Raw genomic sequence first — 8641 nt, forward strand, 5'->3', positions numbered from 1 at the left:
CGTCTTGGTGAGGTAACAGCACTTCCTCCAGTAGCCCTCGTGTTGAGAGGTGTGTGTGTGTGTGTGAGGGGTGGGCGTGGGGGGCACTCAGAGGGCCTGAGATCAGATTGCATGACTTGGCTCGCTCAATGTAAACACTGTCTTAGAAGCTACACACATCTACTCAACAATGACACCTTCTTCGATGCCTCTTTCTCTCGACTCTTGTCAACGTGAGAAGTGAAGCCACTCCGGCTTGCTGCACACCCACGCCGCTGACAAGATGCCTGATCTCCTTTAAAAAAAGATGCAGAACATTCCTGCGGAGAYGTCAGCCTCCTCATTGGGACGTCTAAACTCCACCACCTGCAAATCGACTCATCATTTCTCATCGGCTTCGGCCGTTTTGAAATCAAACTCCTGACATGTTGCTGTGGGGGAAACATTTTTCTGGTTTTTGCAGAGTGGGTGACTTTCTTGCTCTGAGGCAGTGAGATCACTGGAGCTGTCACCTTTCTTTTTTTTTTTCAACATGCGTTGGTATCATGTTGGTCTCCTTAAAGTGTTTGAATCACAGCGTCGTGCACGCATCTCCCTGACTAATTTGACATTCTTGAGCCATTAGCAACAGACATACAACACCAGTGGTCCGACAGGAGGGGAGGGCTGCGTGGTCTGTTGTTTCTGCAGTTTGCTCCCAAATCAAAGGAATGATTAGATTTCCTCTAAACAGGAAATAAATTACATCTGACCTAATTACAAAGACAAGAGGGACTGTACAAAAACAAGCACTCTGTGATTAAATTTAGTTYGGTGCGTAAGTTGATGCTTGACAGTTTGTTCTATCACAAAAGATGATGCCTTTTCTAAACAATCATCTTTTTAAGGGGGTCAAAGAGGTGCTTGATAAGTTTTTACATAAACTTTTGGTTCAAGCAACAGGAAGCATCCAAATGAAGCAAAAATAATTCTAACATTCAGGCGAGCTGGACCTTGATACGTCCCTTTATGCTCATTCAAATGCATCTATTTGAGGAAATGTTTAGAACAGGAAGTGACTTGCCAGTATTGTGCAAACAACCCCCTCTACACAAACAAAAAGCACTGATAGAAAGCATCTGGTGTAAACGAGTGAATTTTTTTTTTGGTGGGGGGGGGTCTCTGTTCAACGAGGGTCATCGTGGTCCAAACTCAGGAGGAGAGAGTGCATTGCTGAAATCAGAGCTGTCAGGGTTTGCGGAGCTGATTCACTGGAGGATCACATTCAAGCCAGGAGGGTTAAGTCAGTAGGATAAAGTTTCCAACCCYTTTTACAAGCTGCAGAACTCTTACACAACTGCCCCAAACCTCAGTGCCAACATTCTCCTTTGGTGCCTTCTCAGTAAACTCTCCATCAGCCTTGTCCTTAAAAAAAAAAGAAAAGAAAAAGAAACTCAAATTGACTCCAGCATCAAGTAGAAAAATGATGAAACATGTGTTGGAAAAGAAAGCAGTGTTTGCAGGAGAGGGTGATGATGATGGGATGGGAGGAGGTAGGAAACAGGAGGAGGAGAGGGGCGAGTGTCTGCWGAAGAATGGGTGTTTCTGTTTGTGGGCCCATTAATCAAATCAGTAGGGAGTTGAATTTACTGAGGAATGCCACATGTTGCAATGCCGGCTTGATCAATGACATGTGCTGAGAGGACGCGCTCACTGCGGATGCTGCTGAACACATCGTCCTTTTTCAGGTCTCCCCTGGAGGAGGGAAAAGGATTTTCTGTTCAAAACTCCAACCAGTGCACACATCAGCTAAAAATACTTCTTTGTTACCAGAACCTTTCAGGAATGTCCATTACTCTGTGACACGTACACACAAAGCACTCAGATCTCAGCACAAATGAACCTTTTTTTTTTAAACCAAGAAATGACCTTCAGGAGGGGGTACATGCCATTTCCTGCCCAGCTCTGCACCCCTGCTGTCCCCTTCAATAGCACATGTGTGTTGCGCTTTCTTCCTCAACACTGAGGCTCTGTCCCACAGGGGTCAGAGGGCAGACGATGAGTCGTAAAGACACAGGAGGATAAACAAATGACTTACATTGTCTCTATCAGAGGTTTCCAACCTTGTGACAAACAGCTGTGAATGTGCGTGTTTCTCTTGGCCCTGAACTTTCACGGTAGGTGAGCGCGGACACACTGAACGCCTGCAGAGGAGCAACGAGAATGAATTTGATCAGTGAGTCATTAGAAAACAACCAGACGATAAAAGAACAAATGCTCACATTAATTCAGTTTAATTTGTTAAAAAATAAATTAAATGACAAGTATACCTTCAAAATGGCAAGCCAGGATGTTAGAACATTTCAGATCTTTTGAAGTGAAAGGTTATGATCAATGAATATCTTACCTGTTGTAGATAGCTCTTTGAATCGCCACAGTTCAGTGTTCATGTGTCAACATCAAAATGGCATTTAAGTGAAACAACTTCAATAAACTTCATCCTCAGAATTGTTTTTTTATTTTTAAATAAATCTGTATGTTACTGTTAGTTTTGTAGTACACTTATGTACACCACACTCCAATAGAAGTGTAACAGCTAGCTGCTGTACTCGTAAGCAATCATAAAATCCTAAGTTAATGGGGAAAGTCACATTGATATGAAAAGTTATAAAATAATGTTTGCATAAACTGTTAAAAAATTATTTAGACTGAAGTTTTAAAATAACACCAATCCACTTTGGTCTTAACCCTGCCTTGTTTAACTGTTAGCTCATCAACCTGGTAAAACTGAGGTTGTTCAAAGAGCAGTCTGTAACGAGTAAAATAAGAGATGTCAAAAATATTAACATTATTTACTCAAGTACAAGTACTATGGTTTAAAAATACTTCAGTAGAAGTTAAATCATCAACTCAAGCTTTTTACTCAAGTGTAAAAGTTCTGGTTTTAAAACTACGTAAAGTTTAAAAGTAAATGTAATGTAATAACAAAAGCTCAGCTGCACCACAGCGGACTATTGCACATCTCCCCAAAATCCACTTTTCTAAAGGTCATAATGACTATAATGTTATATTAAAATGTTACGTAATGTTAAGAATGTGGGAAGCAGTAGGCTACCTGTGTCAGCTGCATATACTAGGGATGTGGATACATTTTTAATCCTACACCAATATTAAATCTGACAGCGGATTCCAAAAGAACGTTTCATACCATACAAAATAACACCAAAATCATGTGATTATCTGAAGTATGAGAGAAGTTATTGATGTTTTGTTTAGGTGAAATCAGCTCATGTTTTCTTGCTGTAGTTCACAGCAGAACCAACAGGGCCTTTGTGACCATTTCACCTTGCTGTTTTCTAATTTTGCTCATAACTTCCTCAGTATTCAAGATATCGCCATGGAATTTTAGGAAAAGATTCCCATTCTGGTTTTGTAGGAAGCATCTTGTATCCTAAAAACTAATAAAACGTAATAAAAGCCAATTCAAAAGTAGCAGAAAAGGTATAAAATAACATCACAAGGTAAACCGCAGCATCAAATCAACTTAATTTGTCTTAGAAAGTAAAGGAAATTAAAACAATTTAAAAAACATGTGGACATCTGTTTTGTAAACAAAGCTCCTCAACCAATGACAGTGTGTTAAATGTGTCAAGTAACAAAGAAAAGCATCAAAACACTTTGCAACAAGCGCTGTTCTGGATAAAAAAAAATACTTTGACGTTTCAAATCATTATCAAATTTGGACGAAGGGCAGATAAAATAATGTTCTTCATGGCAGCTTATCTCTTTAAGGGGTCACTAAAAAAACTCGGGTGATTTACTTTGATCCTCTTTTCAAAAAAAATTGTCTCTTCAAAACGCATAAAAAAATTAAAAACTCGAAGATGTGGCTGTAGCTAACTACCTGATGTCAGCCCRATTTGTTGAAATTCGTAGAAATAACGAAGCAGGAGGAAATTACAAGCAAAYGCACCGAGCAGCTTTGCAAAATCTGGTCACAGCAGTTTGGGAAGAAAATGGCAGCAGCTGCTGAYGAAATGTCAACATCCCTACATATACTATCACTCATCTTCTTTACATCTGATATTATCAGGTTTTGTAAACAGGAGTGAGCAAAACTGGAAACAGATTGAGACTGGAGACTTAGAAAATAAAGATAAGTGTTTTTTCTTCATTATTTACAGGTGCGTGATGGGGAACAGGACCTGGAGCATAAGGTTTGCAGAGGTGAGTATTGGTCTGATTATCCAGTGAATTATTGTTTAAAGGTGTGATGTTTTCTTTCTTACAGATAGGTATAGACTCAGCATGGAGGAGATGGCCCCAGGTCAACAGGTGAGTATTTRGTTCTTAGTTTGGTGGAGGCAGACAGGCAGWGCACGTGAAGAATCAGGTGAGAGGCTCTTCAGRTAAGAGTTTACAGGCAGRCTTGGAAAACAGGTGGATCAGAGGGCACTCAGGAAGTCCTTAAACTCTGGAGACAGGTACGGACAAGAATCACGATTTAGACAGACTGGTAAATAGTGTAAGCAAAAGGCTGAGATCTTTACCCAAGAGTAGCAATGCTTCAGCAAAGATCCTCCAAACAGCCTGAAGAAGCCTGAGAGCTGATGAGTCAAATCCAGAGCAGGTGAGGTGATTAGTGCTGCCAGCCAATCAGGAGGAAATCAGGTGACTTCATCAAAATGCCTCAGATAAGTCTTGCTGGAGTGTGACATGATTTGTGTTGTGTGCAGGTGTGATGGATCACACAAACCAGTAGGGTGTCAGAATGAAATTTATATTTCTCATCCAACCACACTTAAATTCATTCTGTCTGGGAGGCAYCAAAAATCTGGAAAGATTTTTATTTATGTATTTATTTGAACGATGACAAGCCAGAATGAAAACAAACCAACGTGAAATAAAAATGAAATGCTTCTTGAATTTTTTATTTGCTTTCCAGAAAACTCCACTTTAAAAGATCAGACCGTCAGTTTAACATGTCCTCTCACTGAGATCTACATGATTTATACTGACTGATATGCACTATTACAGTTTTGTGGCAACWTATTGTTTTCCAGATGTTGTCTATTTTGTTAAAGCTGTTTTTAAAAGGGAGGTGATTCATTAAAGTCATTAATGTGGCATTTATAAAAAMACACACCAAAATGTCCATTTTAAACAGTTTTCAATGAGGAGATTAAGCAGTTTGCGTTGTGTTTTTGTTCTGGTCTGGTACACTGTGAGCTGTTTTGGAGCCAGTGTTGAACAGAAACACATCAAATTGTACACGTCCGGTGCTGCTCTGTGTCACACTGACCTCTGTGTGGAGCACACATCTCAGACTCTTCTGCTGCAGTGTCCCCACTCCAGCTGATAAAAAAAGTGTGATGTAATACGAATAAAAAATAGAAATCTTGTTCACAGGTCATGCTTAAAGAAGATATTACTATAGATCAGAACAAACATTATTTTTATTACCTACAGGCGACATTTGCTTTCGTCAAAAGAAGCTCTTTAATTATTTATAATAAAAAATGAACTGATTATGAGTTTCTGAGTTTTTTCAGTGTTTCTTATTAAAAGATGCTTCGCTCTTCAGTGTTTCAGTCGTGTGACCTCAGCCTTCATTTCATTAGTTGTAATCGAAGTGTGACCTGACACTCCTCACCCAGACGGGGTGGGTGAGTGGGGTGGGGGTTCTTTGAAAGGAGCCCCAGGTCATTTTGATTTGGCAACACAGATTGTCCAAATTCTGTCTTGCGCACACTGTTGAAAAAAATGAATTAATAAAAAAAGAGTGGAACTACTGCATAATGCAGCCGTGAGYCCATTAGGACAAAATGTTGTGTAAGAAAAGGCAGCATGAGGAGAGAGCATGAACAAGACCAGCAGGTCACAACATGAGCGAAGAGAAACATCCTGAGAGGGATGTAATAAAGAAAGTCTTAACATTTTAAAGTAAATGGCTAACATAGTGATGTTTGTATGTTGTTTCTCGTTTTGAGGTTTCTTCTGGAAAARTAATACAGCGTTTGCATCTCTGACCGAGGAATCAGAATTTAATGTAAGATATACTGTATTACACACGGCAGCAGCTGTTTTTCTCCTTTTATTCATCCTTCTCTTCTTTCTTACCTCATGATGCGTCATTCCTTCTAACCCCCTAACTCTGTTTGGTTTCTTTCTCTCTCTCTCGCTTTTTATTTAAACCGCAGGTATTCAGGTATTTGCCCTCAGGGTGCTGCTGGTGGTGCTGAGAGGTGCAAGGTGCACTTTTGTTTTCCTGTCAGGACCTGTGAAGGCCCAGGGAGGCACCAGCCAAAAGACCGGGACTTGTCCTATTGTCCCGAAAGAATTCCACTAAAAGAAGGAGCGAGGGGAGCTGCTGATGCAGGACGGGTGGGAGGGGGGAAGGAGGGCAGCCTTTTGAGCGAGGATCTACCGGTAGATTGTGTGTGTGTTGCTGCAAAGAGCACAGATTGCCTCCCCTCTYCTCCTCCTCCTCCTMCCCCCRCTCTCGTCTTGTCCTATCCTGTCCCTTGAGGTGCCACTGGGCAAGAAAATGCACCTGCCTGAAATCCACACCTCAGGGCCGGACGTCTATCTCCTCCATCTCCACAGTTTTACAGAAACACGACATGTTCCACACACACACACACACCAACGCTACAAACAAGGGACACCCAGCTTTCGATGTGCTCTCTAAATGTAATTTTAAGATCCTTTCAGGGAATTATTGGATTGTTTTTGGTGAGTTACACTTGAATGATGCAAATTTTTTGACATTGTCACACATTGTTTGTTTGACTTGAAAAGGACATTTTCTGACTCTAAGAAAATGGCTGCTAATCCATGTTAATCTGGAGCTCTTGTTCTTACAAAACTTTTAATTTTAAATTATATAGCCCGACTAAGCTTGGACAAATAATGCCTTTTAGACATCTATTTATTTTAAACAGATCAAGGATCAAGGAGACTTTATTGTCATTCACATCACATGTTTCTAACATGAGGTGGAATGAAATTCTGTACCCATGGTTCCAGTTTAACCCCAGAGCAATGTATACATGAAAAGAAGAAGAAAGAATAAGTGAAATATAAAGTAATACTTAAATAAAAGAGAAGTAGAGAGAGKTGGGTGGCAWKAGCATGAGACAAAWTGTCATAAATATATAGCAGCATGAACAGTTTGCACAGGATGCATAAGGTGACTRGTGTTGTTCTTTTTATTTGCTGGTAGCCAGTCTAATGGCTTCAAGAATGCAGTCTTGACGTTTTGCACTTAATACTCCGCAGCCTCCTTCCCTGAGGTGGGAGCAGAGCAAAGAGTCTGTGTGCTGGGTGGGTGGGGTGCTTCATGATGCAGGTGGCTCTCTTCCTGCATCTGGAGGTGTAGATGTCGGTGGTGGTGGGGAGGCTGACTCCGGCAGTTCTCTGTGCAGCCTTCACCACCCTCTGCAGTGCTCTCATCTCTGCAACAGTGCAGTTTCCGTGCCACACTGATTCCTGAACACAGAACGCTCTCCACTGTAGCAATTCAGCAGGACTGAATTGCTGAGTCCAGCCCATCTCATTCGAAAGTAGAGCCGCTGGTGTGCCTTCCTGACCAGACTGATGGTGTTCTTCCAGCTGAGGTCGTTGCTCATCTGCGTACCCAGGTACTTGTAGCTTGTCACTACTTCAACTGCAGATCCTCCAATGTGCAGGGGTGGATGGGAGTTCCTACCCCTCCTGAAGTCCACATACATCTCCTTTGTCTTCTCCAGATAAGTCTAAATGACAGCTAATCAATGTTAAGCTGCAACTCAGACAGACTAAACACATTTTTAATTAAACTCAGCTCAGTTTTTGTTTTAGCTTGTTTAGACATCTATTGCAAAGGGCTTCAGGTTTCACACATCAATGATTCCCAACAACTTTCAGCAAATTTATACATGACTTTTGTTCAAGACCCAGCCTTGGAAGAAAAAGCATTTCAAAAATATCTGTGTGACCCAAATATATTTGGATGGGGAGTGGTCCGTGAATAGATCCCTGCTGGATGCCACATGCTACAATACACATAAAACGCCCGTCAGTCGAAGTCAAACCCATGTCTATGTTCATTCTGTAAAGATTTGAGCTTATTGGTTGTTAAAATTGTTACCAAATTGGTTTTTTATTTGTATTTTTTTTTTTTTTTTACATTTTACCCTGACAGTCACACAGGAAACACATAGAACCACTTTATAATTGTTGTTCCTCTCACACTTTTTATGGCAACACAATCCCTACAAAGTTCTGCATGTGTGTCCTGCTCAGTTCATACAACCTGTCATCTCTCAAACTGTAATCACATTATTCTGCTACAGAGCTCAGTTTTCTGTGTTTACTTTGGCATAATGAGAATCATTCTTGGTTTGTTTTGACTCATAGATTTGCAAAGCATGAGAGGTTCGATGGGCTTATGTTGCACGTTAGAACACATGGTCAATATGATCTGAGTGTGTGTGTGTGTGTGTGTGTGTGTGTGTGTAACCAGAACCCCATGTGTAAGTGGGCACAAGTGTGTCACCACCTGACCACACCCCCAGGCCACACGGCACCTCCTGTCCCTAACACCTGTCCCCTTCATCTGGGAAAAGAACCTGCGTACCTCTCCTCTTTCGGATTTGCCACACACACACACACACACACACACACACACACACACACACAC

The 8641-nt window shown here is 41.1% G+C and overlaps 1 long non-coding RNA gene across 1 annotated transcript; it reads right to left on the reverse strand.

Annotated features, from left to right (window-relative positions):
- Positions 1-2061: 2061 nt before the first annotated feature.
- Positions 2062-4594, reverse strand: LOC106523792 (uncharacterized). Its single transcript, XR_001310928.1, has 3 exons — positions 4509-4594; positions 4248-4432; positions 2062-2162 (listed from the first exon to the last, which is right to left on the reverse strand). It is a non-coding gene; the product is annotated as an uncharacterized LOC106523792 (long non-coding RNA).
- Positions 4595-8641: the final 4047 nt, after the last annotated feature.

Source organism: Austrofundulus limnaeus, unplaced genomic scaffold, assembly GCF_001266775.1.
Source record: "Austrofundulus limnaeus strain Quisiro unplaced genomic scaffold, Austrofundulus_limnaeus-1.0 Scaffold3, whole genome shotgun sequence".
NCBI lineage: Eukaryota > Metazoa > Chordata > Actinopteri > Cyprinodontiformes > Rivulidae > Austrofundulus > Austrofundulus limnaeus.